Source organism: Bicyclus anynana, chromosome 12 (assembly GCF_947172395.1).
Source record: "Bicyclus anynana chromosome 12, ilBicAnyn1.1, whole genome shotgun sequence".
NCBI lineage: Eukaryota > Metazoa > Arthropoda > Insecta > Lepidoptera > Nymphalidae > Bicyclus > Bicyclus anynana.
In genome coordinates, this window is record NC_069094.1 from 10,011,358 (window position 1) to 10,038,750 (window position 27,393).

The 27,393-nt window shown below is 37.8% G+C and overlaps 1 long non-coding RNA gene across 1 annotated transcript; it reads left to right on the forward strand.

The window, feature by feature from the left end:
- The first annotated feature begins 5,821 nt into the window (after nucleotides 1-5,821).
- LOC128198564 (uncharacterized) lies at nucleotides 5,822-26,921 on the forward strand. The gene is made up of 3 exons (XR_008251310.1): nucleotides 5,822-5,930; nucleotides 6,028-6,217; nucleotides 26,473-26,921. It is a non-coding gene; the product is annotated as an uncharacterized LOC128198564 (long non-coding RNA).
- The last annotated feature ends 472 nt before the right edge of the window (nucleotides 26,922-27,393 follow it).

Genomic DNA, 27,393 nt, shown 5'->3' on the forward strand with positions numbered 1-27,393 from the left:
CCAATTAAGCATACAGCTATTGAGACTTATCCTGCAAATTATCATGACAGCCGATAGAAACCGCCGCGGTTGGCCGCACTGTTGTGTCCTCCAGTTTATCGTTGCCTAGACGCTCATAGGGCAATGCAAATATCTTATCAACATCCTGCCTCGCTTGTGGCATACCAATGAAGTGGTGCTAAATATAGCAGACTGTATTGTTGTTGAAGCTTCTTGATAGCGAACAAGTTAGTTTCAATTAATTTGTGATTAATTGGTTTAGGTATATCCGACTAGCCCGCGACTTCGTCCGCGTTTATTTCCTGTTTTTTTTTTACTTTAATGAATAGATTTTCATATAAAGTCTCTCTTCCATGTTTAGAAATCTTTTTTCACTGACAGTGGCACAATGTCACAAAAAATTCCACTGTCCTTGCTGGTTAGTTTTTGTGCTGGCTTACGTTGAAACGACAATATGTTGGTCAAATATCTTTTTGTATGTAATTATAAATACGAAAATTACTCTGTTTGTTACACAATAACCACTGAACTGTTTTTGATAAAATTTGGTATTGGGGTAGATAAAAATCTGAAATAACGTAGGCGTCCACTTATCTGCTGTATACGTATCGAACGCATCGCACCAACATGATATTTAATTTTACGGTGGATAAAATCCGTTTGATGCGATCCGTACGATTCGGATTAGTAGACGAACTTATATGTATTTCTATACAAAAAATTCTAAAATTCGTTTGATGCGATGTATACGATGCGGATCTGTGGACGCCCATTACAAGACAGTTTCACAGACGTATCTTTATTATTAAAAACACTAGGTATTTCGTAAATTAATTAACAAAAAAGCGTTCGATTTTTAATGGATGTCATTCGGAACTAAAGCAACTAAACCGGGATAGGACCACACACGGCCGGCGCAGGTAGTGTATGCTGACCCGCGGAGGCTGAGTCTTGACGGATCGTGTTTGATTAATTGACAGATACAACTCCGAACAGATACCGATGTGTAAGAGTCAAGATATTTAACAATTTATAAAACATACTCGAGGTTTATATTCGTGTATTGATGTGGGTTCCATTTAGCTAAGTTATCGGGAAATTAACGACCGCTGAAGCTCTATCAGAGATTAGGTCTAGAAGTACAAAGGGGAGGAAACACTTGTCATCGGGGACTGGAAAAGCGCAGCTCTGTCAGAAGCGAATTCTAAAGCTAGACGTTCGAAGGGGATGTAACGTTTGTCATAGGGGTATAGGTAAGTGCATAAAATCAGTGCTGTATGCTCCAGCAATTGGTTGGATCATGCAGCAAAATGCTGAGCTGATACCTTTTTCAAGGTTGTGCCAAACATGACAGTGTGGTGTTTGATGCTTTTACTACTTAAGTTTTGGTATTGCCTTGCTCAGGTGGTTGAGGCATCGGACGCTGCGTCGGTGCTTCGGCATTGTGATGTGTAGCACAATTTTAAAATAAACGTTTTTTCTTTCTTTCTTTTTTTTCTCTGTCAGAGATAAGGCTTAGAAGTACGAAGGGGAGGAAGCGTCTATCATCAAGGAGTAGATAAGCGCTTCTCTGTCAGAAGCAAACTCTATAGCTAGAAGTTCGAAGGGGTAGTTACGTTTGTCATGGGGGTATAGGTAAGCGCAGAAGCTCTGTCAGAGGTTAGGCCTAGAAGTACAGAGGGGAAGAAACGTCTGTCATAGAGGTGTGGATGAGTGCAGCTCTGTCAGCTCGAGCTCTAAGGCTATAAGTTCGAACGGAACGGAACGACTGTCTTGGGGGCATACCCACAATACATATATAAACAACACAACTCGGTCAAATCCAGCTTTAGACATAGAAGTATAGAGGGGACATAACCTCATCTTCGCCGGCGACGAAGCTGTATATGCTCTTGTGTTGCCAAGAAAGCTTTGCCTGTGTTTATCTCATGGTTCAGCTCGTAAAGTATAGTCGTAGAAGCGTCCGAGGCGTTGAGTTAGCGGGTTTAAGAAGAGGCCCCAACCATAGTTGGTAAAGTGACATAGAATAAGATATGCTTCCTATAATGGTATAATCCAAATCTCAAATTAATTTTTTTTAATTGATATAATAAGCCTAGTTAACAATCACATTTGAAATCTTAAGTTTGTATTTTTTTTACGACTAAGGGAAAGTCGTAATAAAAAATACAAACTTTACCTAAGTATAGACAGAAAATACTCTCTATGTACCAACCTACTCGTATGCTTATTGTTTTAATATATCGAATGTATATTAAAACAATTATTACTTACTATTTGTCGCAGCGTTGAGTGATGACGAATCGATTTTTTGTTATAAAAAAGGTGAACGTACTTAAACCTTTCCACGCGAGAAAAAAAAATACTTGCACAAATAGAAGTTTTTGTGGTTTCGATCGAAATATTTAAGGCCGAGGTACCTAACTGTGTCCGCGGCGTCTTTGATGAACAACATCCACGTCTATAAACTTCTGATTTAGTATAAAAGAGCAGGTAGCAATAAAAAAATGTTGTGTTGCCGCAGTCTGTGTCGGCGCATCAAACGACGCCGGTCTCCCACGACACTAGACATAATATAATTATTATATGCAAAATAAATATAATTAATGTTTGTCTGTAGTTTTGAAAATCTTAAAATCACAACTATATTGTGTATATTAATTAGGTCTCTTATCCCTTTTCTTTTAAGTTGAGGATGCTACCAAGAATTTCCGCTTTTCATCCCGTTTTTACCCGCGGTGGAGAGGCATGGTGATCTAAGCTCCATATTCTCCCTCCTAGAAGTGTTCAGGTCTGTTCCTGTAGGTGACCGAAAGATAGGCTGGTAATGATCCCGATATTTCTATAATATGAGCCTGACGCATTTTAATTTATTTGAAGTAAGCAAAATAATGTATGTAATACTTGTTGGTATTCAGCAAACAGCAAGACCTAACCTAGTTATTTAATGTGTAAAGAATGAACTCGAAATGTAATAAACCTATCTTTACAGTTTAAACTTTTAAATTAGCTACATGTATTATATGCAAAATAAATAAAATTAATGTTTGTCTGTAATTTTGGAAATTTTGTAAATCTCAACTATTTTGTGTTTATCAATTAGGCACTTGCATATCCTTTTCTTTTTCTTTTAAGATTTATTTATTTATATCATAATAACTTAAAACTTAAGATGAGGATGCTTCCAAGAATTTTCACTTTTCATGAACCTTAAGTTTGCCTAGCCGCGGTGGAAAGTGTGGTGATCTAAGCTCCTTATCCTCTCTTCCTTATAAGTGGTCAGGCCTGTACCTGTAGGTGATCGTTCAAATAAGCTGGTAACGATCTCAATATTCCTTTAATATGAGCCTAAGCTGTGGATGAGTCACATGAGTCAGAGAAAGCACTTGATTTGAAGTAGGTAAGCATTAAAAAAGAATGACTCTTATACTTGTTGGTATTCAGAAATCATCAACGTAGGTAGGTATCTAATGTGTAAAGAATGAACTCGAAATGTAATAAACCTATCTGTACAGTTTAAACTTTTAAATTAGCTACAAAGAGTAATAAAGTGAAGGTACATACGTACCGTATCGAAGCCATCTCCGATATAAATAGTGCAAGGCGAGGCGGCAGGCGAGCGAGGCGCAGTGACCGACCATCGACAGCGATCCCGATAATCGGGTGAGTGTTTGAGTTTCTCTATTTTCAAATCGAGTGCGAGCGAGCCGGAGAGGTACAGACGCGCGACGTTACACTTGCTCCGTGAATTTTAACGCTATCTATAGACGTTCCAACAAGCCACGACTAGTGCTCGTTATGACGTGTACCTCACACTGCTTAGACATAGAAAAACACAAGCAAAACTTAGCAATTTACATTATTTTATACACCATTCTTATTACCTACTCGTATACATTTTCTAACACTTCTAAGTTCTACGAACCTGTGTACCTATACTTATAGTAAGTGCTTTAAATATATTGAGTTATTCTAACATACTTAATAGGTACCACAGATATTAGTCGATATTAACATGGGAGCAGTTCGAATAAACTGACTAGTAAAACTACACGCATTAAATCATTGGATGCGCAAGCATTAACTCACAGATTACAACAGTAAATTAAATTGTTTTGCTAATTATCTACATACCTTTCATAGATCACACATAAACTGTACTGTAGCATTAAAATGGTAAGTATGACATTTAACCTCTTTTACGTTTGACATAAGGAACACACGGATTCTATTTCGCGCCTTGCGCCCATTTGTAAATGTACATGTTGATATTCTTCGTGCTAACCAGCCGGCGGGTCTATAAAAACGCCCGAATTAAAATGGTCGAGCATCAGTGATTGGCACGTGTGTAGAGAGTTTACGGTGGGACACAGTAACGTGCATCGCGCGGTCGGCGCGGGGTGCCGTCGCCGTGTGAACGCGCCGCGTTAATTGGCGTGCGGAGCGGTCGGTCGCGTCCACGCGCCCCGTCCACGTCCGCGCGTCCATCAGCGTCCGACGTCCGTTTTATTTGAACTCAACATAACTAGCTCGCGACGCATCTATCAGCGTACTTTGTTTAATTTGAAGGAAGCAAAACGAATTGTTCTATATTTACCATAGGCATATTGAGACGTTTTGCGTCGCCTTCATTTTTAATGGGTATCGCGTCCAGGCCACGAATCCGGTACCAGCGTCACGCATCTATCAGCGTACTTCCTTTATTTCAATTTTATTAAGGTGTTTTGACCTGTTATGCGTTATGTTAATTGGTCTACGAAGTGATCTTACGCGTCCACGCGCCCCGTCCACGTCCGCGCGTCCGTCAGCGTCCGTTGTATTTGAACTCGACAAAACTAGCTCGCCCGACACGTCTATCAGCGTACTTCGTTTGATTTAAACGAAGCAAAACTAATTAATGCTTGATCTATCTTGTATTGAGATGTTTTGCGTCGAATTAATTTGCGTGTGTAGCTCGCCATGTATCCGGGTCCAACAGCGTCCGTTTTATTTGAGCTCAACACAGCTAGGAGTACCTTTACGCTATTTGATTTAAACGCTGTACAGTCGGGATCATATTTCCATAATCAGATCATAGAAGATTTAAATAATATATGTAATAATAATGTAATAATGGAGATTATTAATTAATTAAACGGTAATTAGTCAAGATTATAATTTAAAAATTTTGATGATTTTGTTTTGAGACAGAAGTGTAGTACCTACGTTGATAAAGACGTGGCGCGAGCTTGTACTAAATATACCTACTATAAGTATTATACCATAATTTTCAAAGTTAACCCAGCACTTGACTGCGAACTCACATCGATAAGAAACTTCGATCGATAATCTTATAACACGCAGTATCATTCGCACGAGAGCTTTTTTAACGGACGTTAAAAAGGCGTTGAAATACAACAAATCATTTAACTCCATGCTATACGCTACACCCGCCAGCGCAGGGTTTTAACGCATCGCTTTTTTTACTCTCGTGCGAATGAGGCCTTAGATGGAAGCGGGCTAACTTGGAAGAGTTGTATTCTACCCATACCACTGACGGTTTCGAACATGGGATCGTACCGGAACGCTAAATCGCTTGACGGTGCGTATTTCTCGATATGATGGTAACTAGCCACGTTCAGTTTAAATTCAGTTTAAATCCAACCACTCTCACCCCAATTAACACAAGTCAGCTGGTCAAAACATCTCATTATAAATAAAAGGTAAACCTAATTGCCATTTATTGATGTGACTACTTACTTGAATAATTGGCAGTTAAACCTACCGAGACTCTCAGTAGAAAGCAATTTTTTTTTCAGAATGCGTATTTGTTGATGTAACAGAAAGCGCAGCGATGGTCGACTCTCTTCTCGGTGGATCGAAGACATCAAGCGGGTAGCAGGGAGTCACTGGATACTGGCACGTGGTGTTTGGAACTACCGGTCTGAAGGGTAATGCTGATTGAAATCTTCGCCTCAGCAGAGAAAACATAGCGACAAAAGGCAGCACTTTGAAGGAAGTTTTTCTTGGTTTTCCATTTACCACCAGGTCGTCAGAGAAGAGGCGGGACCGATGTACTACCAGGACTAAAGCTACGGGAGTTCGCGCATCGGTGGCACGCGAGGGGGAGCGCTCTGGACCGTTGACCACCGGTCGAAGGTGATGAAGAACCAGGCATGGACTGCGACGGGCAAGCGGATCTCAACGTCGTGTGTCGTCCAGCCCCAGAAGGGGCAGAGTGAGTATCAAGGGAGAAGGAGCGAAAAGAAAAAATAACTTGTAGGGAGTCAAGAAGGCGTCCCGGGAACACGCAAAGAGCAAGTACCCTCGGTTCGGTCCAAATTATCGAGAGGTTGAAAGGGCTATGGGAGGTGGTGGATTGTCCTTTGCTTACCATCAGGTAAACACTAGCAGGTATCTTCTATTGCTTGGTCCAATCAATTGTTACTACGGAAAATATATAGAGAAGGATTTTTTATTTCTGTATTATTAAGCGTCTTGTAATCATACACAAAAGATAAATTAAAAATGACGTAAGACAGTCCTTTGCCGCTGTTATCAATGGCACCGCCGCACCTTATCTTCCTTTGTAAAACGACCAAGGGCAGCGATAGTTGTATGTACCTACATACTACACCACATTCGTCCTGTTTTGTAACGGTCATATGAAAACACAGATATTTAATCTTTACATTGCACACAGATACGATATAATTAGTATATGAATACGATATAAAAAATGGCAACTTTATACATTAATAAATATTCATAAATAATTTTAATCATTATCTTTGGTAATTCAGTGTTGCATGGACATTTAAGTATAAAATTTAATAATAAAATATTCAAATAAAAACGATTCGTCTTATTTCGATACTTAAACTAAAAAGCTCTATGGAAAAAATGTAGTACGTAGTTGTTGAGAAAAATACGTGTTGAATACTGAACGTCGGTTAATACGAATATTATATTTATAGTTCACTTTTTCTCTTAATACCTGTAGATATACAATTCAATTTTACTACATACAGTTCGTTTCGTTTCGTCTCCAAAAATCGTATGAAAAATGTTGCAAGTAAGTGATAGATTGCAGCAGTAAATCCGGCTTTGTGTGCCAAGTGTTAATATTTTTTCGAGTTTTATTATGCTGTTACAATCATTCTTTTTCTTTATCAATGTAAGCTATTATCGGCAAGCAAACTTGTTACACCTATGCTTATTGAAGACTCCAATTAAAAATGTACACAAAAAAAATCTAATAGCCGGTCTAAGTTGTAAGTTGATATCTTTGCACTAAAACTAAACGATAAATCCCGCACGTCTGTACATACCTAATAAACTTGTTTTGTTATTCGATTCCAAATTTAAAAGTTATCAACGAGGTCAATGGCTCCAAGTGAGGCGATCCGACACATTTTCATTTGTTTCTGCGCCCGCGCCGATAAACAATGTCGATTTATCGATATAATGTTTTAGTGGTCTGTGGGAAGCGTTAATTGTTTTTTGTTTGATTTAAACTATATTTATGAAATGTAATGGGAACCTCTTCTAACGAATTAACTTGAGGAAGAAAAGTGGGTCTATGCCTATGTCCAAAGACTCGACTGGATGCTGGAAGCCTGCAACCGTTGTCTATGAAAGTCCATACTAGAGGCCTATGTCCAGCAATGGACTCCATTGGCTGATAATTATGATGACGATGATGATGATGATGAGCATGATGAAGCCTAAGAGAAATTTAATATTTAATTATTATTTGCATACGTCATATATGCAAATAATAATTAAATATTAAATTTATTTAAGGCGGTCTTCTTAAGACTACTTGAGGCCTTAAGACTTTAGAACGTATTTCTAACATGTACTTAGTTTTACAGGTTATAGGTTGTTTGAAAAATTACCTATTTCTAACATTTTTTTAAAGAGAAACTGCTGAAGATTTTTATATTCATGACAGGATCTATGAATCGTTGTCTTTAATGGAGCAGCATGGTAGGTTTATGCTCTATATCCCCTCTTTTATAAGGAAGGACGCTGGTCATATAGTAGGCCGTAAAAATAGGCAGTTTTTTTTATTTTTTATTTTTTAAAAGTTAACCCTTGACTACAATCTCACCTGATGGTAAGTGATGATGCAATCAAAGATGTTAACTTGTTACGAGTGTGGTGAAAATCCATACCCCTTTCGGATTCTACAAGACATCGTACCGGAACGCCAAATCGCTTGGCGGTACGTCTTTGTCGGTAAGGTGGAAACTAGCCACGGCCGTCACGCCACCAGCCAATGATAACGATAAGACCAAAATATAATGTTCCTAGAGATCCCCGTTTCTTCTTTCTATCTCTTTGATTTGATTCAGCTGTATAGAAATCGAGCCTTTTGTTCTTAGTCTTAATTAAGATAAGTAGGTACTTACTCTACAGAATAAGCCCCTCCGGCCGACGACAAATACTCGTATCTACTTAATACTTTTTAACGAAAATTAATCTTTGATGAAAACAGTCTGATAAGTTTCGAAATTTTATAACTCTGTCTGTCTTGAATATGAATATTTGAAGAACTCTGAATAACAGATCCTAAATCTTCATTTAATTTAAACTTCTATACTAATATTATAAAGAAAAAAAGTGTTGTACAAAACATAAAGTGGTCTACTGAACCGGTTTTGAAAATTCTTTTACCACTAGAAAGCTACATTATTTGTGAGTGTCACTGGTTATATTTTATACCCATATTCTTATGGGAACGGGTACTACACGAGTGAAACTACGCAGCATAACATAACTAAATAACTTATTTGTTTTGAGCATGAATATTTGAAGACTCATGTCTGAATGGTCCCAAATTTTCATTTTATGTCTTATAATCGTGTACAATTACATTGTGTAAATTGGGTTAAGCAATTTTAAACAGACCACTTTAACACTATTTAAGCATGTTGAGTGTTAATTGCTTTTAATGTAATGGGTTTAATTGTGATCGACATTGCCGCGACAAGAGATTTTGTCACTGATGACAGCACTAAAAATTTCTTGTTGTTAAAGTTTTGTACCTCAAGAGGAAAAGACGGACTACTTATTGCATGTTAAGTGGAAAACCATCGACATTTCGTTAGCAGCATAACTTGCTACGCGCTAGTATGTGCATGTTAATCTGACGAACAAGTAGGCATATAAGTAAATAAATAAATTAACCACTGCGTCAAAAAATCCTTAGCCTAACACACAGCAATAATTCTCGGCAGGACATGTAGGCGTAGCGGTTCTTGTTGTTTTTGTTCTAAAGCTTTTTCTAGCACTACTTCTGTTTATAATTATTGTTGATACAATTTGCTTAGGTGCAATGCCTTGCATCAACCATATTTCCTGGCACGTATTATTTGAGCACCTTCAAAGGAAAAGCGTTTTTTTTATTTTTTATTCTAAATAGACTTGCGCTTGACTACAATCCTGCCTGGTGGAAAGCAATGATGAGGTCTAGGTTGGAGCGCGCTTGCCTAGAAAATGCCTAATCACTCTTGTCTTGAAGGTGCACAAATCATAAATGTTAGGAAACACAGAAGCCGGAAGGGCATTCCACACTTTCGTTGTTCTTATTAGAAACGTCGATGCGAAACGTTTAGTGCAAGTCGACTGGACATCGACAACAAAAGGATGCCAATTATGCGATATTAAGCATCATAACATTTAAACTTTATTAAGTGAATTTTAGATCATCTTCATCTTCCGAAATTTGGATGTTTTCCACCTCTATTAATAAGCGATCACCTTATAAATTGATGGCAAAAGAAACACACTTATGATTCAAGCGAATCCAATTACTCGTGCCCTCCGAAGATTCTTCAAGCAATTTCTCGACTTGTATAAAAACACCGATACAATATATTTAATTGGTAATACAATTAAATTGGCTGTCAATTAATTAGTTGATCACGATGATCAATTATTTGGTCGACAAAGATGGCAACATTAATTATGTTTAAAGGAACTTAAAGCGCATTTCTTGACTGAAAAATGTTCGCCGGTGAGCAGGCGCCTTTTTGCAGCGTTAGTGGCTGTGGTCCGTGGCTTCGCTCGTTTAGACTTTTGATTATTTAATTTTGTTTTTTTTTTCTACGATGATTACAATCTATACTAATATTATAAAGCTGAAGAGGTTGTTTGTTTGATTGAACGCGCTAATCTCAATAAGCGCTAATACTGGTCCGATTTGAAAAATTCTTTCAGTTTCAGTTAGATAGCCCATTTATCGAGGAAGGCTATAGGCTATATATATTATCTCCGTATTCCTACGGAAACGGGAACCAAGCGAGTGAAACCGCGCGGCGTCAGCTAGTAATTCAATATACCTGAAACTTTAATTAATTTAAATCATAATTATTGTTTTTATTACTTTAACAACTTGGGAAAATAATTTATAAATATTTAAGTACAATAGATTTCATATTGATTTTTGTATTCAATGTCATTTTTCGCATCACAGCAATGTCAACTAACGGAATGTGATGGTATCACACTAATATTGTAAAGTTTGTGTGGGTTCCTCCTTTACACCGCGGCTACTGAAGCGATTTGGCTGAAAATTGGAATGGAAATACATATAAAAAATGATTTTTAAAATATTCGGCAAACGTAGTTTTGCCATATAGGTAAAATTCGTTCATACAAAATCAACCATTTACTAAATGGAGATTGGAGTTAAGGGGGTGAAACATACTTTAGGATAAACTAAAAAAACTAAAGAAAGTCATCGGTTTCAAAGAAGTTTGATAACAAACACTGTACCACTAAATATTTATATTTTATAGATCAGAATTATTAATAATGTAGCCAGGTTATGTGGATGTGTGTCAGGACACAAGGTGTTTATATGTATACAATGTGTCGTCTCTTTGAACTTCATATACAGGCACCGTAAATTTCAATGTCTCTCGATTTGCATCGATGGGCACCCTTAAACAGTTTAATGTGTCAAATTAAGGCATACCTGTTAAATGGTAACCAGAAAGGGACAACTTTTTGCCGCGAGAAGTTTGCATCTGTACCGCTCACTTTTTATTTTGGTTGCACTGTTTAATGTGACTACTAATACCCACATTATCTTCGATATATATAGCTAGTTTTATATATTTCTTATTTCAAAATAAATTACATTTCATCAACATCATTATCAACCCATATTTCGCTTACTGCTAAGCACGAGTCTTCCCTCAGAATTTTTTTCATTTTTTTTATTCTCTATAAGTTAGCCTTTGACTACATCTCACCTGATGGTAAGCGATGATGCAATCTGTGATGGAAGCAGGCTAAATTGTTAGAAGTAGGATGAAATCCACACTCCTTTCGGTTTCTACACGACATCGTACCGGAACGCCAAATCACTTGGCGGTACGTCTTTGTCGGTAGGATGGTAACTAGCCACGGTCGAAACTACCCACCAGCCAGACCTGGATTTTTTAATCAATTAAGAAAACCTCAATCGGCCGAGCTGGGGATCGAACCCAGGGCCTCCGTCTTGTAAATCCACCGCGAACACCACTGCGCCACGGAGGCCGTCAAAAATGAGAGAGGTTAGGCCAATAGTCCACCACGCTGGCATAATACGGCAGGCAACACACACGCAGAGAATTTAAAAATTATCAGGTGTGCAAAATATACAGGTCACCCATCCAATAAACGACTTTATCAACGTCGCTTTACCAGTGCAATCGATTGAACTCTGTTATCACAACGAGGCTACAGTGTAACTCTTACAAAAACAAAAGGAATGCATTAATTGATTAATTAAGTATTTATTAGGTAACAAAAAATAGAATGATGCGATAAAATCCGACCAATTTTACCGATTATATCAAATCCTTTCAATTTGCTTAATACTTGCATCTAAATTATATAAGTGGATACCAGTATATCTTGCATCGTTACGTATATCTTCCCGTATAGCGTTACGCGAATTAAAATACTGCGAACTCACTTAACCAGAGATATTAGAGAACTTCAATTTTCGACTCTATTTCCTTACAATAAGTACGAAAATTAATTGTGTTTGCTCACACATGGATGCTGTTGCCGCTCCTAATTATTGGCATTGAGCTGTTCGCAATGTACACGTAGTTACTCCTTAGCGCTTGAAATAAATTTACGATTATTTTAGATGATGGCCCAACGCGGCGTTCAAGGAAGGATAGGTGACGGGGATGTCCGAATGTTTCGTGTCAATAGATGTGGTAGGTAGGCAACTTTTCATTCACGATATTAAAAAAATGTATTAATTGTAGATTTTAACATGCATTTGTTTACGAATTATACTCAGTACTTATGGTTAAACTGAGTAAATTAAGTGATTACCTTAGGCTATCGAACTGTGCTGGATGTTTTCTTTTGAAAGATGTTTCCTGACACGTACTATTTAAGCGCCTTCATGGCAGTTTATTAGTGAGTTAGAATTACTACGGAACTCAACTATGGTTTACCGACGATGTAGATGTATGGCAGAGACTTTGAATTCCCTGAGTACCATGCTCAGCGACCTCAGCAGAGTTTCTCAACATGTGGACCTAAAGATGAACATGAGTAAGACGAAGATCATGTCTAATGCTCAAGTACCGCTCCACCCAGTTATTGTTGAGGACACTGCGCTCGAAATTGTAGACGAATATATGTTGCCTGGGACACACAGTCCAGTTTGGTAGGTCCAATTAAACCAAAAAAAAAGAGGTGAACCCAACTGGGTTGATGGGCAGCGTTTGGGAAACTCCGCCTTTACGTCAAAAATTCCAAATTCCAGTGCCTGAAAACGAAAGTCTTCAGCGCGTGCGTGTGATGTGATGACCTACAGATCCGAGGCTTGGTAGCTCAGTATGGTTTAATTATTAGAAGTCAAAGTCACTCAGCGGGCGATGGAGCTAGTTAGTTGAGTGAGTTGCGAGGAGCCGCTAGCTGCTGGCGGCTCGACACTATTGTGTTTGGAAATCCATGCAAGAGGCATATGTCATGCGGTGGACATAAGCCTCTTGCATGAAGCAGAATGAAGTAAAAACCTACATAAAAACAAAATTTTGTCTAAACTGTCTCACCCGTTTCCAAGTTTTAATAACAATTCGTAGACCTAGGCAGTTACTTGGTAACACTCACACATACATCCTACAATGCGTTGCCCTGTGTCTGACAACCTGTGGCATGAGTGCTAAAGGAATCTTCATGTTCCTATAATTTCTGTCAATACATAGACCTTGGTAGGAACTAATTTTGGAATTTGATGATCAAAAATTAGACATATGCCGTATCCATTAATACCAAAGATTATGACAAAATTTTCTCGTGTTAGATTTACGATATGGCTGACATTTCGGAGTCAGCGGCGCCGGATACGATGGTATTAATAGGCTTCAAATACTTTAAGTATGGACTGATATACCGTAATGTTTGCTCTACTTAAGTTAATTTAAAATTATCCCTACAGAAAAGCAATATAAGATCTTAATTGAAGTAACATTAAGGAAACGTAATTAAATCTATTAATTAATTCAATAATCTTGTGTAGTTTTATGTGGAATCACCACCACGAAGCTAAGCTAAGCTAAGGACATGATATAAAATATCTTCTGTCTTGGGATCTGTGTGTCTGTAAAGGAGACAAAGGTGGCCCTAAATGATTCGTGTAAAGATATTCTGTCTGGCATTCGCTCGAATTTGGTTCTAGGCTGTCGTATCCGATCTGTGTGCCGTCTATGGTATCATGGTTTACAAACGGATACACCACTTTGGACGCTGGTTTTTTTTAAGATATCTGAGTTTGGGGAGAATAATCTTATCTATAAATGAATGTCAAATTTCATCTAAAATGAAGATGTTAGTATTTTGTAGTTTTGACAAAATTAATTTGTAACACAAAATTCGTCATTCTAACTTCGTTATAGTCTGGGTTAGTTTTAATTTTCCTTGAAATTGAACATTATATAGGTATCTCATAAGGATGCTCCATTTTCAGACTGAAATTTTCGTAGAGGTTGTCCGCCCACGCTTGAATTATTCGGTTTTTCTCGGAGAATATAAATTATTCCATATAATATATTGACGTCACTTTGAAAGTTAGATTAATTAATTAATTAATATTACAGTAAACATTCATAGTCTCAATTATTAGTTATCTTATCGTAATAAAGCTGCAATATCGGCTGGAGATTATTTATTATATAGATTAATTATTATAGCAAAGCTTTCCGCAATGGAAATTTTGTTTGTGACTCACGACTGTGTAACAAATATTTGACATACGAGTACTTAATGAACAAACAGGGTTTGAAGCATTTACCTAGATTGCTATTCGAAAAATTTTACATGTAAAATTGAGAGCCGTGATAGCCTAGTGGATATGACCTCTGCCTCCGAATCCGTAGGGTGTGGGTTGAATCCGGTCCGGGGCATGCACCTAAAACTTTCAGTTGTGTGCATTTTAAGAAATTAAATATCTCGTGACTCAAACGGTGAAGGAAAAACGTCGTGAGGAAACCTGTAAAGTCTGCCAAGCCGCATTGGGCCATCCAGCTTGGTGGATTATTGGTGGAGACTCTAGCTCAGAATTGATAATGATGATCATGATCACCTGATAGTTATCGTTACAATGTCAAACATAGTTACTCTAATTTCGCGTATTTCATTAGAATAACGTGATGGGTCTAAGCCTCAAAGTCATTAATCGTAGCGCAAATGATTAGTTAACTTGGCAGTGGGTGGGCCATATCTATCGGAGAACAGATGGCTCCAGGGGCAGACGTGTTCTGGAGTGGAGACCGCGTACCAGCAAGCGCAGTGTAGGACGCACTCCAGCTAGATGGTCCAACGACATTGAGAAGATCAGGACAAGAAGAAGTGGGAAGTGGCTGGATGAGGAAAGGCGGAGGATCGTGTGTGGTGGCGCGCTCTCGGAAAGGTCTATGTCCAGCAGTGGACTATATTCGTCTGCTAGTCATAGACATAGACAGATAATATAATAATGTACGAGTAGATATCGGCAAGCATTCAGCATAGTTAGGGTGATTTATTAGGTAAAGGCAAGCTTACGAAAACAGTTTTACGGAGTGAGTCATAACTTTATTATTAAGCTCTTTATTGGACGTTGCTCATATAACTATATCATGAGGTTTATTTATATCGTTAGACAGGGAGTATACATTAGCCATATTAATGTTTAGTTCGACCTACAAGTTACAACTTGGCTTTTAGCGACGGTTAACATTGTCCTTTGATTGTGCCTACTTAGGTACCTACCTATAATGTTTCAGATTAATACATAACGAGTGACTTTGTTCGTACTTATGACCTTTAGGAGACCGTTGTACTAACTAACTAAGCTATTTTTAACCGACTTCAAAACAAAGGAGGTTTTCAACTTGATTGGTATTTTTATTATTTAACTAGCTGACGCCCGTGGATTCGTCTTCATGAAATGTAATTTTTCACTTTTAGTTTATCCTAGGTATCTTAATATATAAATGCTAAAGGTTCATTCATCACGAAATCTCAAAAACCGCTTGACGTACATAGATGAAATTTGGCAGGGAGGTAGTATATAGATTGTAGACAGGGTCGGATTAAGGAGTTCTAAGGGCGGACGAAGTCGTGGGCATCCGCTAGTATAATCATGTATCTCACTATCCTCCTCTATCTTCCAGTGAAAATCGATAAACAGTCAGACAGTAAGCCAGACAGACTGAAAAAATTAAAAAAAGTACGTTTTAGTATCGTGTAAATAACTATAATCACCTGAGAAATTACATGCTTTATTTTGAAATCACTTTAGTTGAGTTGGCAGATTTCTTTATGTCCTTTCACACTTAAGTTAGTAAGTGGTGCTGGATCTGTCCCGGGACGCATTCTTTACATTAATCTAGGACATATCGGCAGCCTTTTGACATCTTTGAATGAAACGTCTATTTGTACATTAGTAAAAAATATGTGTATGGCCATCATAAGAAGGCTCAAAGTCACTCAGCGGATGATGGAGCGATGATATGCTATGCTTTTAATTTTTCTGCGAGATCGAATCAGAAATGAGGAGATCCGCAGAAGAACCAAAGTCACTGATATAGCTCAGCGAGTCGCGAAGCTGAAGTGGCAATGGGCAGGCCACATAGTTCGAAGAGCCGATGGACGTTGGAGTCCTAAGGTGCTGGAATGGCAACTCCGCACCGCGCAGTGTTGGTCGACATCGAGGGCATCAAGCGGGTTGCAGGGAGCCGCTGGATGCTGGCAGCTCAAGACGGTTTTGTTTGGAAGTAAGAGGCAATTCCAGCAGTAGATGTTCATCGGCTGTTGATGATGATGATGATGATGGATGATGATGATGATAAAATCAATGTAACTCTTAGTTCAGTCTCTCAGTTTTGTGCACTTTTATTTAGACGTCCTATATGACGAAAGCTTGTTAATTATAGACACGAAACAGCTGATAATGCTAATCCAGAGCTTGACATTGAATTGAAATGCGTCATTAGCGATAGTGATCTCGATACCTCGAGTACATGATCGACCTATTTTTAATTTGTTAGCATTATATTAAGCCAGACCAGATCTAAATACAAAATGCGCAAACTGAGAATCTTCTTTTAAAGTCGGTTAATAAAAGATTTTTTTTCAGTTTGTGGAAATATAAAATTATAATTAATGTCGACATTCCAAGATTTTAAAAATGTTATAATATTGATATCAAAAATAGTTTTGTAATGGTCCCAATAATTAGAATTTTTTTGCTTTTTTACCTTTGCTGAATGTTTCTTCATCTTTTAAAAGCTTTAAAAAAATTTAAAAGCCGCGCAGGTCTTTAAAGAACCTTCGGTGTACGAATCCGACTCGCATCTCTCGGTCATCGCATCATTGACTCGGTTTTTTAAAATAAACTCATAAGAAGGGTTCGTCAATTGCTAATCGTAAATTGTTCATACTTTTTTATAGACGTAGTTTTTTGAACACAATTTCTATTTGTTGCCATTCTTTGCGCAATACAAAATCTAAGTTTTAATGAAAGGAGAAATTTTTAGTATACGACATCAAGGTGTAGACAAGGATTGTGGGTCAACTACTCGTAAATGTATTTCAGATTGTCTTGTTCTAAGGTAGCTTTGGGACAAAACACAAGAAATGCAATTCCTGGAATGATCATCACTATATATAATTTTTGGAATGTAGAATCAATTGTAAAAGTTTCACTACTTCATAGAATAAAGCTGCCCTTCATCTCCATCACCAGACCCCTAATAACAGTCATAACCCATTTAGGTAGAAAGTTTTCATCAATACAAATTAATCAAACCTAACTAAAAAAAAGTAAAAATTGGATTCAAAGATTTCATTACATTCAACACACACAACGTATTCATAAATACGGATGGAGCTAAAAAGCGTGTTGAAATAACAATAAATAAAGATACATATTCTCATACATTAAGGAAACACATAAATTTAAGTGTTTTAGTAAAAACAACAATGGTCTATAGCCAGCCTGTCATTAGCGGTAGCTATAATTTTAAACGTTACATCACCGATACGGATATTTTTATCTGATACACAACTAATATCCTGTGTTTACATAAACGGTGAGAGAGTGCGATGTGTTTTCACTGTTGCTGATTTAACGCGATCTAAGGGCGATGCCTCATTCGTGCGTTGTGTTGTGACGTCGCAATAAATCAACACATAGACACGTGAATATACACAAGTCCGTTGTTTTGAAGCACGATGTCGCTGTCTAAGAGGACAACGCAAGCATCCAGTCAGAGCAGGGGCACACGATGCGTTGTGGCACCGCATCGCAAAGATTGCACCGTATCAGCGAGCACACGAGCGGTGCGGCGTCACAACATTGTTACATAACAGCGTTGCCGTAGCATCGTTGGACAGTCTGTCTGCAAGTCCGGTGCGGCGCCGGAGTGCATCGTATGACATGTCACAGATGTTTCTATGTAAGAGAACGCAGCGACACCGCTCCAGCGCCGCACCGCCGCCGCAACACATCGTGTGCCCTCGCTCTCAGTCTCAACCATGGATAGAAACAATAATACTGTTCGTCCAAGCAACGTAGCTCCGTTGAAATTTCGCTGTGACAACGCTACGCTTTAATGTTGCATGAAATTAAAAATATACCGACGCTGCGATGTTGTAACACAACGCAACATGCTAATGAAGCGTCGCTCTGACTGGGTGCATGCGTCGTCTTCTTGCATTGCAACGTCGTGCGTAAACACAAAGTAGAAAGGCATATAAAGCGCTGACTAGTCTTCTTGCGCGGCGACGTCGCGCGTCATCGCCACGCATGTGTAACATACAATGAGTTGATCCGATGCGACGATGCAACGCACCGCACTAATGGGGCGGCGCTCTTAACGCGATCTAATTCGAAAGCGATACGCCTTTCACCTTCCGACCGGCGTGCAATACGCGCAGCGGATGACGACACCGCAGCGTTGACTTTTGTACTAATAACGAGTGTAATTATCATTGTCCGAGTTATATCCGGTAGTGGAACTGTATTTTGTACCTACTCGTCAGTGTTGCTGCCTGTACATTGTATAATACTCGTACGTTATCGATAACGTTGGTAGGCAATTTCATTTTCATCTTGTAGGTGTATATTATCACCAAACTGGTGTGATGTTTTGATGATGTTTTTTTCTTCCTTCTTCTTTCTGCATTTTATTCAAAAGACATTTATTATTGCCTCCATTAATATTTTTTTTTTTAAAAAGCCTGGTCATAAATTTTTGGTTTACGGCAAAGATAGTTTTAAAGCAAGTGGACTTTAGATTTTTTTTTCTTAAAATATTTAATTCGCCAACTTATGACAGAGTTGAGAATGTTTCTAACGCTCCGTATTAATCAGGGATCGCTAGAACATTTTGTACACCTGCTTGCTAACAAGCAAATTTTTCGTGAGTAGCTTCATCTCGATGAGACGATCAACTTTTTTATTTACGAAAATTTTTGATTCTGGTAGCTAACTGGGTAATAATACAATTTAACATTATCTCAGTTAGCTACCAGAATCAAGAATTTTTGAAATTATAAAAATTAAAAAAAAATCATAAGATAGGATATGTATATTTCAGAGCATCAGAGTCAAACCGCATTAATTGTGCAAAAGTGTGGCATCTCCAGGCTCTCTCTCTGTCTTTCAATCTTTGAGTACTTCTATTAGAGAAAGGAGGACATTACCTAGAAGTGTGTCAACCATTATGATACCAAAGAGAGTACCAAACACAGAAACATTTGGTTACAAGGTCAGAATTGTCAGTATCATTAGGTACAATAAAAATATGTCTACATAGTTTTCAGTTGATAATGACCACATCAGTTCAATGTTATCACATTGATAAAGTTCTGGTTTACCTAACGCTGCCGCTGGTGGAAAATTATACACTAGTAGGCAACGATATTTTATGCTATTAGATATGGCACTACCGCGTCGAAACAGAGACGAACAAAGGCGCTCAATTGTCTTAATTTCATTTAGTCGCATTGTAAACAACGAACGTAATTTATGAATATTAATACCTATACTGTTTACGAACAAACAAATTAAAAATGAGGGTATAAATAACTAGTAATTTCACTTCTAATAATCATTAAAATTAAGTGGTGTAACAATTAAATATGTTTAATATATTTCATATAACATTTTGTAAACAAACTATACATAATTTAAAATAAATAAGTTATGAAATGACATGCCATTTTCTACCTTCATATATAAATCTAATTTATTGGTAAACAGTATTCATCAAGAAATGCTGTAGTATAAATATTGTCTATAATGTCGAGTTGTGTGTTAAGGAAGTGTACAAACTCTATGTACATAAATATATTATAATGTAAGTTAACACAAAAATGTGCATGTGTGCGCTCAGTGGTAGCTGAATTTGGAACAATTTTCTCGGTGATTTTGTAGGTAACACATCTAATAGTGTAAAATATCGTTGCTAGTATGAATATTTCGTTTAGTAATTATTCTATTGCTGTGTAGTTGTAGAGTCTATAAATAAACTGATGTGGCGCGAATCATTGACCTATTTACTGAGCCCTGTTTGTGCATGTCTTTATTGGTTGTTTGTTGCATTTGTAATATCCATATTAATACTAATGCGAACGTAAGTCCGTTTAACTGTCTGGCACCTAAACCACTCCATCGAATTTCGGACTTTGGGAACGTAGGCTTTTTTCTCCCGGAATATTCCATGGTTCTCGCGGGATGTATGAAAACCTGAATTTCACGCGAACGTATTCGTGACAGTTTACTAGTACAGCCTAATATTTTTAACCGCTACCGCCTAAAAAAGGCCCCCCTGACCGCCAGGCATCAGTGTTCTTGCCGATTCGGCCTACCATCAACACCCCTGTCTATGTATCTCCGTGCTCTGTTTCTTTCTCTTTCATTCTTCTCTTTGCACTTATTATTTCTTCCAAATAAAGTATTATAGCTTCCCATTTCTTCTTCGTCTCCAGCATGCTGCTTATATTCCCAATTTCATAACTCTGGGATGAGAATTTTCCGGAAGAAAGTAATGCTCAACATTTTGTAGTCCTACACAGGAAGCAATCCCTGAACCTGGTGTCACATAAGTTAACCACAGAACTGTCGAGGCAGTTATATTTGAATTATTCTGTAATTATATAACGAAATCAGTCAGTCTTTTATTGTTTACAAACTTGTTTTTTATTTAAAGTCTGCATTAAAGCTATTATTTAAGTAATTAATATGTCACAATAAAAGAGTAAATCATAATATTTTGATAATAAAGTAACTTACTTTTAAAATGTGCCATACATTGTTGGTAGAAAGAAAGTACAAAATACTACTTTACAATGTAGAGACCACAGACACGAAGAATAATTTCGGCTCCATTAAAGATAACTAAGTTTTCTATAGTTTATGGTGCAATAAAGTCGGCCCTTGGAATCAAATGAGGTGTGATAGAATAAGGAGTAAAGCATCAACTTACACAGTGAAAGTACACTTTCTTACCGTCTTGCTTCTACTACAAGCTGCGAAAGATAACGTTTATCTAGAAGTGACATTTATCGTTCTAATATGCGTCAATTACTTGTTAATAAATAATAATGGTATTTTATGTTTTTCCGAAAACAATGTTAAACACCTTCTTAAAATTGATAAAATTTTAATTAAAGATATATCATAATTATGTTTTCGTATAACACATGTCTGTATCTATAGTAATTATAATAATTTACCTATTGGAAACCACGATTAGAATAATAATCCACGATCGGAACAAGGTATATATTTCAATTTAACCCAGCCCTTTTGTGTATAAATAGGCTGATGATGATGGTGATGATGATGACGATGATGATGATGATGTTGATGCTGATGATGATGATGAATATTCGATCATAATGAATTGAAGTGGATGAGCTGGGTTATTTGCCAACAAAGGTACTGCCTTTCGAAGGATAAAGTCAACCGGGATTATTTGACATTCTACATTCTACAGTGTAGTACTCTAGTTTTCCTTAGCATAATTTAAAGAATAATGCCTCCATTTGCCAGTCGTTGTACTTACTTCGCAGCAATCCTTTGAAAAACACCATTAAATTTCAAACTTTTATGGCCTCTATTTATTTATAGTATGCCAACAATACACATATTAAACGTTTTACAAAATAGAATATGCTACTTTAAAAAAAAAAACGAAGTATTGCCACAAAGCTAAGGGTCTAGCGACCGGAGACTTGATTCCTCATAATATTTTGTGAACAGTATGAAAAAATTACTTGAACAATTATTATTGATGATAGCGTGGTGGCTTTGGAAGATTTTAAGGGGTTTTTAGGGGGTTTTAAGGGCTGGACCCTTAAAACCCGCTACCTTCCAAAGCCACCACGGTACAAATTCCATAATTGGCTAGCGTAACCTTTATAGCGTTTAACCTATGACAGAAGCAGAAGATGGTATACACAAAAAGGTACTTCTAGCGCTTGTACATCTGCGTGCGCAGTATAATTGAGCAGAACTCGTGTGACGGTTTTCCCTACAACAGTGTAGGTTAATGTATTGTCGCTTTCTTTACTCTCCGCCTCGGCCGTCGCATCACTAATTGTTTGATTGTTAACCTACTAATTTAAATCGGCTATAGGTTTAGAAAACGCTAACTGGCCGAGTAACTGACCCAGAAGATATACTTGCGCGGTGACAAGAATAACAAAGGTTTTTAATTCTACACCGATTTCACTGAAGTTACTATACCTACCGTTTTATTTAATACTAGCGGACGCCCGTGACTTCGTCCACGTGAAATTAAGATTTTCACAAATCCCGCGAAAACCATGAAATTTTCGGGATAAAAAGTAAACGAACGTAAAAGTAAGATCTTCTATCTTCCCATTCCCATTTAAAGTGCCATTTAAATCGGTTCAGCCGGTTCAAATAAAGACAAAAGAGAAAGAGCAGACAGACAGACAAATAGTGTAAAAAGCTGGTTTTGGTGTCGTGTAAATAAATAACTATAACACAGTTATTGAAATTACAGAGATTTAAATTTAATTTAGGTATATGTATTGATTGACCATTGTATTTTTTTCTATAAAAATATAGTTTGGCATATTTAAAAAAAAATCCAATACACATAGATAGGTACGCCAATGGTCCAACTGTCTGTGGTCGACCTCAAAATCTCTCGGGTTGAATCTGGTTCCTTATCATGGAATCACTGATTTGTTTAATATCTTTAATTGAACACTATAGCCGACGCCTCACGGTTTCATCCACGTAGTTCCCGGTAGCGATAAAATAATATAGCATATTTGCGACACTCGTAAATATGTAACTTTTCATAAGGCTGTTATTTTTAAAGTTAAAAAAATGTAGTCAATTTAATAAAGTCTATAAAATATACTCGTACTATAGTAAAGTCTTTCTTTATCTTCTAATCGGCAGATTTACGTCGATTTCATTGACACGATTGTTTACTGAAATCAAAACACAAGGTCACGTTAACAGTTAACTGAAACGCGGAAATTAAATTTCGTAATTTAGAGGACGCTGTCCTAAATTTTCCGCTGTTTATGTGTATTTTTACCTGACTAAATTGTATTTCAATTCTGTAACGCCCTTCCGTGCGTTGACCGATTTTATATACCCGTAAGTAAAAGCACGCAACTTGCACCTTTTATTAAATTAACGTAAAAGGATGATTCGGTGAATTCGGGAAATAAATTAGTTTAATGAAGGTCTCCCGGTCGATTGAAGTCCAACAATTATTGGCATCACTTCAAGTACACGTTGCACTAAATATTTACCTGTATGCCGAAATTCGGTGTCACACTGTCAAATTGAGTGATCACGAATACGCGTTTACGCTCGTGTTTATGAGGTGCATCTTTATTTGATCGGGCAGCTATGTGAACAATTTTTGTATCCACCTCGTTTATTATTAGATATACGATCTTTGGCAGACATTTCATTCAGAACAATTATGCGTGCTGTATGATCGCTGTCTCACCTCAAATATGTGTATTGGATTTAAAAAAAGAATCGTAGGTGTTGTTTAGAAATGCGTTGTATCTACCCACATTGTTACATCATATAATTATTATAATGTATGTGAAATTATGAATATATAAAACTGCGAAAATTGCACTGACATATCTCAACGAGTCGCGAAGCTGAAGTAGGCACGTTGTTCGAATAACCGATGGACGTTAGGGTCCCAAGGTGCGGGAATGGTGACCGCGCACTAGAAAACCACCAGATGGACTGGTGACATCTGGCGAATCGCAGGGATTTGTTGGATGCAGGCGGCTCAGTATCGTAATGTTTGGAAGTCCCTACAAAAGTCGACGTCCGTCGGCTGATATGATGATGATGATGATGAAAATTAAACACGTTCCTATTCCTTTTACTATTCCCTTTTCCTATTCCCAGAAGGGGGAGAGTGAGTATCAAGGGACAAGGAGCGAAAAGAGAAAATAACTTGTAGGGAGTCAAGAAGGCGTCCCGGGAACACGCAAAGAGCAAGTACCGGGTTCGCCCTCCCTCGATTCGGTCCAAATTACCGAGAGGTTGAAAGGGCCATGGGAGGTGGTGGGTTTATTCCTTTTACTAAAATTTAGGCTGGTTACATTCATTTATTACATATCAACCAAATGTAATGGCCCAAAACGGGGCTAGATGTCGCGTCCCTCCAGCCTCTATAAGTAGGGGAGTAGATGTAGAGCTAAGACTCATCACGTTAATTCAATGTGGGTCGGCGGGCGGGTGGATGATAATGATTTAGGTAAGATTAGATATTGACGGCAATAACCGGCAATAACTGAATATGCTCTTCGAGGCATAACTCTTCCAACTTCCCCATTCTGGATTGAAATTTTACTGGACCCGTTTTTAGGCTATGTTCAAAATCATATTTTTATGGAGGACAGACTGACTGACATGACTCTTTAGTAGGCCATTTAAATAGGCTAATATTAATTGAACGCGAATAATATAAAGTTTGTACGGAGCCGTTATAGTCCAGTGGATATGACCTCTGCCTCCGACTCCGGAGGGTGCGGGTGTGAATCCGATCCGGGGCATGTACCTCCATTTTTTTCAGTTGTGTGCCTGTTAAGAAATTAAAAATCACGTGTCTCAAACGGTGAAGGAAAAATATCGTGAGGAAACCTGCATACCAGAGAATTTTCTTAATTCTTTGCGTGTGTGAAGTCTGCCAAGCATTGGGCCAGCGTGGTGGACTATTGGCCAAATCCCTCTCATTCTGAGAGGAGACTCGAGCTCAGCATGAGTCGAATATGGGTTGATAATGTTGAAATTTGTACAGATGTTGGTTAGTCTTCAACATCGCGACTGTTGAGCCGATTTAGCTGAAATTTATAATGGAGATAGATTATGTCTTGAATTAACACATAGGTAGGCTTTTTGACTCGTAAATCCATGGTTCCCGTGAGGGTTCCCAAAAACTGATTGTTGATGGTATGAACACTTTCCCACAATAACTATTTGGAAACAATTTGCGGAAACCCTAATGTTTTTTTTTATTTATAAATCAATAAATAAAAAAAACATCACGACACAATCTCTTACACTTATTTTCTACTTGTTCTAATCTTAGAATTCGTGGTTAGACTGTGATTCATTAATTGTTCTATAGTCATGGGTTACGTTACCAAAAAGAAGTTCCACATCAATTAATCATCTAAACTTTGAGTTCACTTTTGTTTTTGTAAGTGTTATTAATTATTATTATTTATTAAAAGCGATTAGTAGTTTTATCTATTAATAAAACGTTGTGTGTCCTGTGTAATATGCCTTATAATATTATTAGTGGAATCAATATAGCATTTTCCCTCGAAGTCCTCAAGAATAGATCTTATTTTAATGCTTTTTTTTGTTTAGTTTGTTTGTTGATATTATTTGAAATCGGAAACCTTTTGAAGTGGGGACGGAATGATTTTGAAGATATTGTTTAAACAATATCTATGCTATCTATATAATAAATAATTAAAACAATAAAATACTACCGACTTCAAAAACAGTAACGTATGCAGGAAAGTAATACGCAAAAAAGTAAATATAATATTTTCTATCTACTGATCACTTTGAAGGCGGAACCAATGGTACAATTAATGGGTAGACAATCAATCGTCCCCTGTGTTCCAACCATTTGGGAAAAAAAATCATCAAATATTGAAACTGTTTCTGAGGACTCCCGGAATATGCTTGTTTTATGTATTCACTAGCGGACGCCCGCGTGGAATTTAGTTTTTCACAAATCCCTCGGGAACCATGGATTTTTCCGGGATAAAAAGTAGCCTATGTATTAATCCAGGCTATAATATATCTTAATACCAAATTTCAACTAATTCGGTTTAGTAGTCGAGGCGTGAAAGAGTAACAAATAATCATGTCATCAAAATCATCAGTTTCCGCAAATCTCGGGAAACCATGGATTTTTTCGGGATAAAAAGTAGCCTATGTAAATTATAAATGGCTATGTAGTTAGTCTGTACGCCGTAGAAGTAGGTGCGAGAGGATTACCAGCAAAATCTCTCTATAACTTGCTTAAAGACCTTGGCCTCTCTAGAAGTGCAGCTAGTTCCATATTAGAACGAGTATCCAAAGCTGCTTTAATAGGATCTTACCAAATTTGGATAGGTAGGGAGAACAACACGAGCAGAGAAGGGGAGTGTTGATCGATCGTCAAGGAATTCCTTGACCCTACATCCAGTAGTCACAAGTCCTGGACTTTGCTTGGTGTTTTTCTCTCTACCACGCGATGGACCCGGCACCTGCACGGTGAATCAATGGAATGCTAAGATATTATATTCCAAATTTCAGCCAAATCGCTTCAGTAGTAGCGGCGTTAATGAGTAACAAACATCCAAAAATCCATACAAACTATCGCGTTTATAATATTAGTAGGATTGATTGGAGGATATTATCTAATTATTAAGCGTTTAGGGTTAATTTGTCGGTTTTTGCAGGTAAATGGAGAGGGAGAGTTGGAGGATCACGGGAATCGATGGGCAACGGGCTAGCGACGGGTCCGAGGCAAACAAGCCGCACGTAATAAGGTCGCGCGCGCGGCGTGGCGGCGCCACCAACGGACGACGCCCCGACGCTTCTATTACTTCGTAAGCCTATATGCATTGGAATTACTGTCATTTTGACATTGTCAAGGAACAAAAGCAGATAGTAAGAAGGCGCCATCGTGAAGGCAAACTTCACAGTGAAGGAAAACATCGTGAGGAAACCTGCATACCAGAGAATTTTCTTAATTCTCTGCGTGTGTGAAGTCTGCCAATCCGCATTGGGCTAGCGTGGTGGATTATTGGCCTAACCCCTCTCATTCTGAGAGGAGAAACGAGCTCAGCAGCGAGCTGAATATTGGTTGATAACGACGAAGAAGGCGCCGCTGTAGAACCAATCAGTAGATAGCATTTAAGGTACAGTGCTCCTCCAATGTAATACTAAACTTTTCTTGTGTGTTTTTTTTATTTCCCTGAATCCACGCTAATATTATAAACATAGTTTATAAGTAAGCCTTTGACGGCCTCCGTGGCGCAGTGGTATGCGCGGTGGATCAATAAGACGGAGGTCCTGGGTTCGATCCCCGGCTGGGTCGATTGAGATTTTCTTAATTAGTCCAGGTCTGGCTGGTGGGAGGCTTCGACCGTGGCTAGTTACCACCTTACCGGCAAACACGTACCGCCAACGATTTAGAATTCCGGTACGATGCCGTGTAGAAACCGAAAGGAGTGTGGATTTTTATCCTTCTCCTAACAAGTTAGCCCGCTTCCATCTTAGTCTGCATCATCACTTACCATTAGGTGAGATTGTAATCAAGAGGTTAGCCCTTGATAGTAAGTAAAAAATAAATTAAAAAAAAAACCAATCAGTAGATA